The following is a 9,810-nucleotide window of genomic DNA, read 5'->3' as shown; positions in this document are numbered from 1 at the left end:
ACCGGAGAATCGACCGTTTCTATCCAGGACATCGTCATTAATGAACCTCAAAACCACGACTGGAAATGAAGTTATTCCAGTGCAAAATAGAATTTCATTGAGACTTATTGAGTCAATATCCCACGAACACTCTTCTATTTTTGAGTTTCGGTATCATTATTGCAAGTGTTGGCTAAGTTATAAAACAAATTTGGATTATTTTGTGGGTGATATGTGCCCTTAAACGTTCGGTGTACAACTAGACAAGAATGGCAGAGGAAAATGAACAGAGATGCCCAATGTGGTTGGCATAATTGATGAAACATCGCACGAGATATTGATATCCTCAACAGAGTCACATCAAGATTTTGTAGTGGCCATAGAAAATGCCACTGTATCATACTCAGGTATGCTTGCAATATAGAAAGATTCCTCTCGGGCCTATTTAATATTTAAAGGACGAATATTAATATCATTTACCATTGATCACGTTGTAATTTGTGCGACACTGAAATACTGTTTACATACTTAAGCAGACCGTTAACCGTCAAATGCGTTCCAGCAAAAGGAAACGCAAGTTTAAAGTCATCCTCAATTCAAAATTGATTTATTAAATTTTAATGTATATCGTTAAAATTACATGCCATATGATAAATTCGTTGTCCACTTCTAATGAAAAAATAAACTACATACATGTTTAACTTTTGCAGGTTATCGGTGACAACGACAAAAACATCTGTTGTTTCCACTCAGGATTTCTTGGACATGACATATCATGTTATAGGCACGATTGGACCAGGCAAGAATTTGATTTTCCACCACAGTGATACATTTTGACTGACAGTATTTATCGAAACGAACTTCCACGAGTGACAACTTTCAAATCTGCTGAACTTATTAGACAAACAAGGGCTGCGAAAAGATTGCGATGGAGATTTAATATCTTACACCGAAACAGCAGTGTGTTTGTGGAATATGTTATAAGGACATTGAATTGTTTAAATTAATTGGCAGCCTGTTTGGTCATCAAAGATGGATACTCATTTCGTTCAATTGTTGTGCAGGATTGGTAAAGAGATGAGGAATTAATGCTGTATTAGTTATCATGATTAACATGGGCCACGTATTGGACACAAGTGTAATGTTAATAATATACTTTATTTCAGAAAAAACAGGAGTTTTGTATTTGCGAAATGCTTCAATTGTTTAAGATACAATTCATTTAGAAAAAAATGCTTTAGTGTACAATATACCTTGTACATAACTCAGAAAAAAGGGAGTCATTCATACAATATTTTAAAAAATGACGCCACATGTGTTTACAAAAAGTCAGAACAGAACAAAACAAGCAAACAACTGACACAAACTGTTTCAAAATCAAATTCCTGCCTTTTTTTAAATGTATTTTCCTGTTTTTTAGATAACATCAAGAAGAAAATGCATAATATTTATGTAAAAATCATGTCCAATACCTATCATCTGACAATACCATTGAAATCATTATAACTATAGAACAGAAAACCATTAAAACATCTATTATCCAAGACTTTATACAGAGTGTGGACATAACACCTTACTCTAGCCCGATACTTCTCTGACTTCCAATGGCTGACTTGCCAGATAAGCTTGGGTCTAGGGATGTCAGAGCTCGTCTCATATAAAAACATGGATATTTGCCCGTACAAAATGTATCCGCTCCTGAGTTTGTTACTTCTACAGCCTACTAACTGCATTTGATCCATATAAATCGGTGCCTCAATGTATTCCTTTTGAAAATAACATATTGTGTGCAAGATCTTTGTTCCCTTTAAGCATCTTGATTTGCCAGTTCAATCCTTCACTCAATATTTTTTTTTAAGTTTCACTTTCTCATCTACATGTACAAATGTAAAGCTGTTATTCATTTAAAGCTTTTCATAAGTTGGAACGGTACAAGAAAGAGTACATTCATGTATTACATTATTTATTTCGGAGTATTTCATTTTCAGTAAACCATAACATAAGCAGGTATCAAATAAAAAAGTTCATGTCACAATGGACATACATGAACACTAAGTTTGACATTTTGGTGACCTTTACTTTTAGGTTATCTTTTGTTGCTATTTTGACAAAACACTTAATCTACATTGTGGGACAATGACACATAAGGACGGATACATAGCAGAAATTATCCCTTTGCTATCCTTGCCACGACATTAGCCGTTAGCATAATCACTTAATATGTAAATTGTAAAAACGCATTAACATTATGTATGTATGTCTATGTGCAGAGCAGTGAGTGGCATACACTGGTATATAAGTCATATCTTTTATTCTTTTCACAACTCCACTTGTTTTCTCTAACATGACAGATGCACCGCACCGTCTTTACCCATGGCTATATGTTGTTCCATCCATGTCTAGCTCTTGAAACCTCTCTGTCATCGGGTTACTTAAAGCTGTACTTATCTGTTCACCATCAGCTCTAAGAATATTCTTAACACCAATAAATATGTTGACACCTGATAAATTAAATATGTATAGCAGGTTTTCCATATGAAACATCCTCCCACCAAAAACAACCAAATAAATTTGTCTAAATTATTTTCCATTCCCCGTTCATGTCTTTTTACCGGCATGTAACTTTTTAAAAGACAGTGGCAATTGCTCTTCGTGTTGATAAAATTGTAAAATTTACTGATCAGTGCGAGGTGTGCATCTAAATCTTATCTGAAGATAAAAGTGTTTAAAATAATGTGACTTGCTAAATTTTTCATATTTTTTTCAATTTTTGACAACAAAAATATTGGGCAGTAAGTGCTTTTAATTTTTTGATTGTATAAATACTATTATTGTTTTTACCTGACACTTTAAAGAGGTTCGGGCATATACTAACTCTGCTTTCTTTGATAAAACATCAGTGGATCCGTCAGATATGATTCTTGCTGTCTAGCCAAAGCAACACAACAAACAAATTTTTGACAAGATTTGTCAGTTATATAAGTATCACCAACATTTATGCTTTCACCTTTGTGCAGCAATCACAAACGGAAAAACACTATAAGGACGGTTATTTTATGCAATGTAATGCACATTTCGAAACAGATATTGTCAATTTGGTGAATGCTGTCGCATGTGAAGCGCACGGACTAGAATGTAGATGAATTTAAAATTTCACTCTTTAGAACGTCCGCGTTATATTACGACATTCCACATCCAAATTTTTGGCTGCTATGTCGGCCGGTACAAGCTGAAATCGCTTTGAAAGTTCTTGAAGTCTATTTTTATTCTGGATATAGGTTTTCTTATATACGCTTTTATTTATTTCTCAATTACTAGAAGATGCATGCGAAGTCGCGCACAATTGGGCAAGTATTGAAACATAGTTTTTAAATTCTGCGGGCAGTACGTCGACTGAGCATGCGCAAAAGTGTATAAGACGAAGCGAGATAGTTTCTCAAAAATTGATGTTTCAAAGACAAATTTAGGATGTACAAATCACTACATTTATACGTTATAAAAATGTTTACGACTTTGTTTGGTATCAGAAGAGTTCAATGGAATCGGTCTCTTCCTTTAGTAGTATAGATTTTCAAAATGTGACATTCGAATATACAGAACAGTCATAAATTTTATCAGATTTTCCCCGTTTACACCAATTTATTCAAAACGAGGAAAGATGTTTGCCTTTGTTGATTTATTTGCTTGTTTTTTAAGTGATTTATTTGACGTGACTCCGTACTTGTACACCCCGTCATTATGTGCGCTATGCTAGATTTCTGTATTCTGGTTTTTCGTGTCTGCTTATGTTCTTTTTTTCTATATCCCTTATTGTTTGTCTTTGTAGTGATTAAGATTATATCATACTGTTTGTTGACTGATGTACCCCTATTTTGAACAATTTTACATATTCTGTCTGGTTTTTGTTCACACATCGTTGTCAATCTCTAGGGGGAGTTCCTATATACAAGCTGATAGGACGTGCCGCTTGGATAGGGTTTCAAGCTTGCAAATATGTTAATAGGTTGGCGAAAACTACCAGAAATATATGATAAATTCAATAGAGTTCCCATGGTGATAACTTCATTGTCTGTCATATTTAAGTGTTCTAAGCTGTGTTAATCAACGAATTTTCTCTTATTTGCCATTTTATATTAAACTCGTAGCAGTTCACACCACACGAAACCAATATGGGGAAAGGTACCATTCTTACGTATTACATTAAAAGAATTGTTGTCGTGGGATTCCTATCCCAATTTGATTTAAAAAAAAAAAAACCAGGTCAAGCCAATGACAAAAATAGTATTTTGAATCCAAATTTCCCCCTATACCTCCCTTATTACTAACTCAAGGAGGCGGAGCCAGACTGTGCATTAACAACTTTTGAGATCGAAGTTAATGCACTTGTTTAAGCTTCTCCCGTTCTTTGCTATCCAAAACGAGAAGTCTTCAAATGCGGGATTGGAGAGTGAAATAACTAAAGAAAAATCATTCAGTTAACGCACTCCTCTATAAATAACTGAATTGAACTCACTAGAACAAAGGAAAATTTACCATTAATGTTACTACTTTTTTTTTTACATATCTCACATGAATAGATGTGTTCACTACCATTTCATTTCAGTTGGACACTTTATAATCTAAAGAGAAGAGATTCACTTGCCTGACAGTGTTAAAACAACGCAAACCCACAGGTTCTACATTCATCGTCATATTATAGAATTCTGTCTTTCAACTTTCCATCTTTTTTATAAAAAATTTGGATGAGTTTCAAGATTATTGAATTGTTAATTTATCTTTTCCACAAAAGATGTTTAATTTGTATGATTTTCGAGATTTGTTCACATAATCTCTTTTTAGTGACGCCATTTGATACGAGGCTATTCATGCTGATGATGGATAAGGTGCACGGAACATTAATGGAAAATTGTGTTTTATTCTTCATCATTGTTCTTGTATTGTACTTTTTTTAGACGTCTATATGTGAAAGGAACTTAAAGTCAATATTTACTTTGATTTAAGTAATCGATAGCATGGTGAGCATATTTGTACAAGCGTCCGCATGAGTGACAAGGAAATAACTAGGTCATCTCCCGACTAGCGTCATATTAAAACCTTGCCAAATTGCGTCCGTTTGGCTGTGCTGGATATTTAAAGTACACAGCCACATCCGGTCAGAATAAAGATAAAATAAATTTAAGAACGAAACAAAACAAACCGTAAAGAAATAAAATGAACATATTATTTTACTGCAGCAAAGGTAAAAAATAAATAAAAAAATAGGTGTAAGCGGTGAAAAATTAATGAATATTTAACAATGCGGAGAAAATAATTTTGAAATAAGAAACACGGCTTTTTTTATGACCTTTCGTTGTAACTAGTATAATATATTTTTTTAAATATCATGTGTATCATAACATCAAACGTCGGAATAACATACGTCACCAAACAATAGTTTTTCCAAAATCGATTTGTAAAATAGTCATTAGTTGTAGATTAATTAATGTTCTCTGAAAGTTGAAATAAAGTTCAACGTTATATACAAAAACGGATGAAGCATCAGCATGATTAGGCTACATTGTTATATACAAAAGGCATAGATAGGTGTTTCGTTCATTTCGATATAAGGTTAATTAGATGCTAGAACAGACCCGCGAAATTGTGCGGGCATTAGAGCTTGTGAGATTCTGTGTCTGGAGAATTTTAATTAAGATTTCATATCTGGAGAATTTCAGAAAAGCTATCAAAGTTCATAGGTACTTGTAAACAGTTTAAGTCCTCTCCCTTGTTTCCAATGTCCGTTATTTTTTCTGTTGAATTCCATTCTTTTTACTGCTATATTATTTGGAGAGTCTCTATCAACGCAATAATTATTGTCCTGTCCTCGAGTACTCTTTTGATATCAAAAGTCATATAGGTACATGGAGACAGGACAATATTTCTAAACCCTCTCATTTTTTTCAAAGTCCGTTATTATTTTGTTTTCTGTTATATTCCATTATTTTCGCGTTTCTGTATACTTTGAACATTCGTATCTATATTATAAATATTAAAGTGTATTTAATTTTCTATTAACTATTAATTCTATAAAGTTTCTTCTCCATGGCGATCACTGCTATACTATATTGGCTAATTTGATGGGTGGTCGGAGGGGTCCTGATTCTGAAATCCCGGGATGAAAACATGAAATCCCGAGATGCAGAATTTAAAGAAATTCATACCCCGTAATCGAAAAATATATTCCCGGATCCCGTAAGGATCAATCCCCAATTCCCGAGCTTAAACGCACCCGATCCCGACGTCCCGAAAAAGGTCCTGCCTTTTATGCCCATTTAAGGGCGTTATATTTTCTAGTCTGTGCATCCGTGCGTTCGTTCGTTCCTGTTCCGCTTCAGGTTAAAGTTTTTGGTCGAGGTAGTTTTTGATGAAGTTGAAGTCCAATCAACTCGAAACTTAGAAAATATAGTGCCGATGTGGCATCCGTGTACTATGGACACATTCTTGTTTCCACATGTTTTACTTATTTAAATATATATGCAACTGGTATGACTCCTTAAATAGTAAACATTTCAAAGAAAACAGTAGACAGAATACAGAGAGTTTCTATATATTTAAGTAGTATAATCGTAGTTCACATGTAGATAGATAAACGCGAAAAATAATTGTCTCTCTAAGGAGGTATAATAGTTGTGGTTCTTGCGATATAAAAACCATGATATGGAGAACGCTTATTTATTTTTCATTTTTGTTATCTATCATACGATTGGTTGTACTTGTGCATGTTTCAAACCGGAAGTCTTATCTATGACTAAAAGTCAGTCTGATGACGGAATCAATATCCTTTTTTTGTCGTTTTTCTAAAAAAATAAACTCAATCTGAATAATCAAAAGAATGGATGGACAAATGCGACTATGCACTTTACCTATAAGAACACAGAGGTATGATGATTAATTTATCGTGGAAGGAAGAGAAGCAACACACAAAATGAGGTCTTCTCGTTTAATAGTATAGATGTTATAAAGTGTATATTATTTTCTTACTTATTGGAACATCATTAACGATGCATTCGTTGTTCACCAGTGTTCTTTATGAAGTCATTAGATCAAATTCTGTCGAAATTCTTCCAACAAAATCGTGAATATAATTGATCTTTAAAAATTAAATACATTATATTATAAGTTAATGTAAGAGAAAAAATAAAATCACAAAAAATACTGAACTCCGAGGAAAATTCAATCTTTGTCAAGTCCCTAATAAAATGGCAAAATCAAATGACAAAACGAATGGACTACAACTGTCATATTCCTGATTTGGTACAGGCATTTTCAAATGTAGAAAATTGTGGATTGAATCTGATTTTATAGCGTTAATCCTCTCACTTGTACGACAGTCGTATCACATTCCATTATATTGACAATGATGCGTGAACAAAATGTCACAAATAGGAGCACAACAACAACACGAACCACACAAACAAAATGGGGGGTGATTTCATGTGCTGCTTCACATGTGGCACCCGTCGTGTTGCTCATGTTATTACAAATTCGGTAAATAGTCTAATTCCGTAGATCATAATCGTGAAAAGGGAACGTGATTTAGATGTTTTAGTATAGCTTTTGGCCAATTATCAACAAGAGAGTTGGCAATTAAGCAAAATATATACCGCAAAGTAAGCTATGAACGGCAATTTAAAACGCTAAGAAAGATAAAATGTAAAACATTTCTAACAAAAACAAATTAATTAATGTAATTAAAACACAATAAACGTAAAACAAATATTAATGAAAATCGCAAACAACAACCTTAGAATTACTGACTCCTGATTTGGAACTTGCACATTCAAAAGGAGGCTGGGTTAACATGTTAGCAAGCACTTGACCCTACCATGACCTGAAATCTTTTCGGAATCCAATCTGAATATAACGTTCACTACTAAGGTCACAATCCCGTATGATGTTGTTTGTAAAATAAAAGTGTCAATCCAAATGCTGTGAAAACTTATGTCTATCGATGTCTTAGTCTGAAAGTTTAACTTTAGTGTCTGTATATATATATAGTTGTCCACGGTAATTTCTAGAACACTGTTGAAAAGGAATGTCCTAGTGAATTACAACGGAAGTTTCTGGAAAAATGTAGAAGTTTAAATAACGCCTCTCTTATTAGGATCATTCTGGAATCGTTATGTTAGTCAAATGGAAAGTTCCAATCATTCCATCAGTATCTGTGATTGTTCCAGTAATTTCTAAACTGCACAGTTATGAGATTATTTTGTAAACAACTATCAGGCCACACAACACAAATTAGGCCAACATAAATAAATATAATGATTACAATATCATAACAACTTTTAAGTACGTTTCAATAACAAAAGTGGACATAGTATGTATTTATGAAAACGGACATCAATAGTTCTTTAACACGAACAGAGGGGGGAGTGGGGGCGAAAGATACCAAAGGGGAGTTAAGTCGAAAATAAACTGACAACATCATAAAAAACAAAGTACAAAGTTACAATTGTGACTAGAAAGCCTAAAGCTATGTGTAACAACAATATTTATCAACAAGACGTCAATTTATCTCCTTTAAAACACCCTCCATACACCTTTAAAGGTAGATGGGGTGTCTAAAATTATAATCCATAGAATTTTTTAATAATTTGTCAAAATGTAGTTTATATTATACTTTAAAAAAAAAAGTAATATAAAGAATGGGTCACCAGGCTTATTTTCATGCTACATGGCGTTCAAAATTGACAACTTTTGTATAGATTATGCATGGAAAACCAAATTTTCTGCAATAAAGCGTAAACTATACCATAGAATTTTGAGATAACATATGAGGAGATAGGTTTAATAGTATGCTTTCAGTTAAGAAAATGAAAAAAATGGGGTCACCGGGACCCGTTTTCTTGCTACATAATAAAATAGAGAAATTCCTAGCACATTCTATTGTAAAAGTACCTTAATCTGAATTATCTGCCCTTTGCATTTGAGTTGCCTCCCCTTATGTGGCAAAGTTGAAAAAAATTTGATCAAACAAGTTTTCTGTTTTTTTGTAAAATACAACTATAAATATGATACAACATGTCATTTTCTAAATATATGTGGAAGTTCTTACACATGAATTACCTACTACTCTAAAAATTTGCACATTCTATTAAAGATCTAGACCTTTCTTTTCTGGTATTTCCAAATCAAAGATGGAGGAAGACACCCTATCTACCTTAAATGTTTACTATTAAAACAAAAAGATGCTGTGGGTATTTTTTACTGTTTGTACAAAAAACTCCTGTTGGAATTCTGTAAAAAAAAATCTTTTCCTTCTGGAAATAAAATGTTTAGTTGTAACAGTTGCAATAGTATTTATTTTGTAAAACTTTCCATCTAATTTGGCTAATTATTTCTTTTATATTATATATATTACATTTTAGTTCAACTGATGGTCCCGAATCGTTGCGTTATGTTGTCTCTATTACTTTTGATGAACGATTACTTTTGGATTAACGATTACGATTTCCAATAGGTGTTCCCCCTTTTTTCAGAAGATAGATGGAGAACAATTAGTTTTTTTTACACTCTTATTATGTCACCCGATTGACAATGTCGGGTGACATATTGCTTTTCCTCTGTTTCTTTTTCTGTATTATTATTATTCTTCCACCTATTTTGTTTTCTTGGAGCCAATGGAACCAATCTTAATGAAAGTTAACTATAATGAGGAACACAAAATTTCGGGTTGCAGTAGGTCTTAAGAACATAAAAAAATGGCTGCCGTTACCATGGAAACGGAACAAATGTGAAAAAATCCAGTTTTTTGGTTTTGGTGAATTATTTGGACATAATTAAACTTAG

The 9,810-nt window shown here is 33.1% G+C and overlaps 1 pseudogene; it reads left to right on the top strand.

Annotated features, from left to right (window-relative positions):
- The first annotated feature begins 271 nt into the window (after nt 1-271).
- LOC139492773 (uncharacterized) overlaps nt 272-9,810 on the top strand; it is a 12,627-nt pseudogene continuing 3,088 nt past the window's right edge.

The sequence above is a fragment of the Mytilus edulis genome, chromosome 10 (assembly GCF_963676685.1).
Source record: "Mytilus edulis chromosome 10, xbMytEdul2.2, whole genome shotgun sequence".
In the NCBI taxonomy this organism is placed as follows: domain Eukaryota; kingdom Metazoa; phylum Mollusca; class Bivalvia; order Mytilida; family Mytilidae; genus Mytilus; species Mytilus edulis.
Note: the sequence above shows the minus strand (reverse complement) of the source record. Positions and strands in the feature narration are given on the sequence as shown.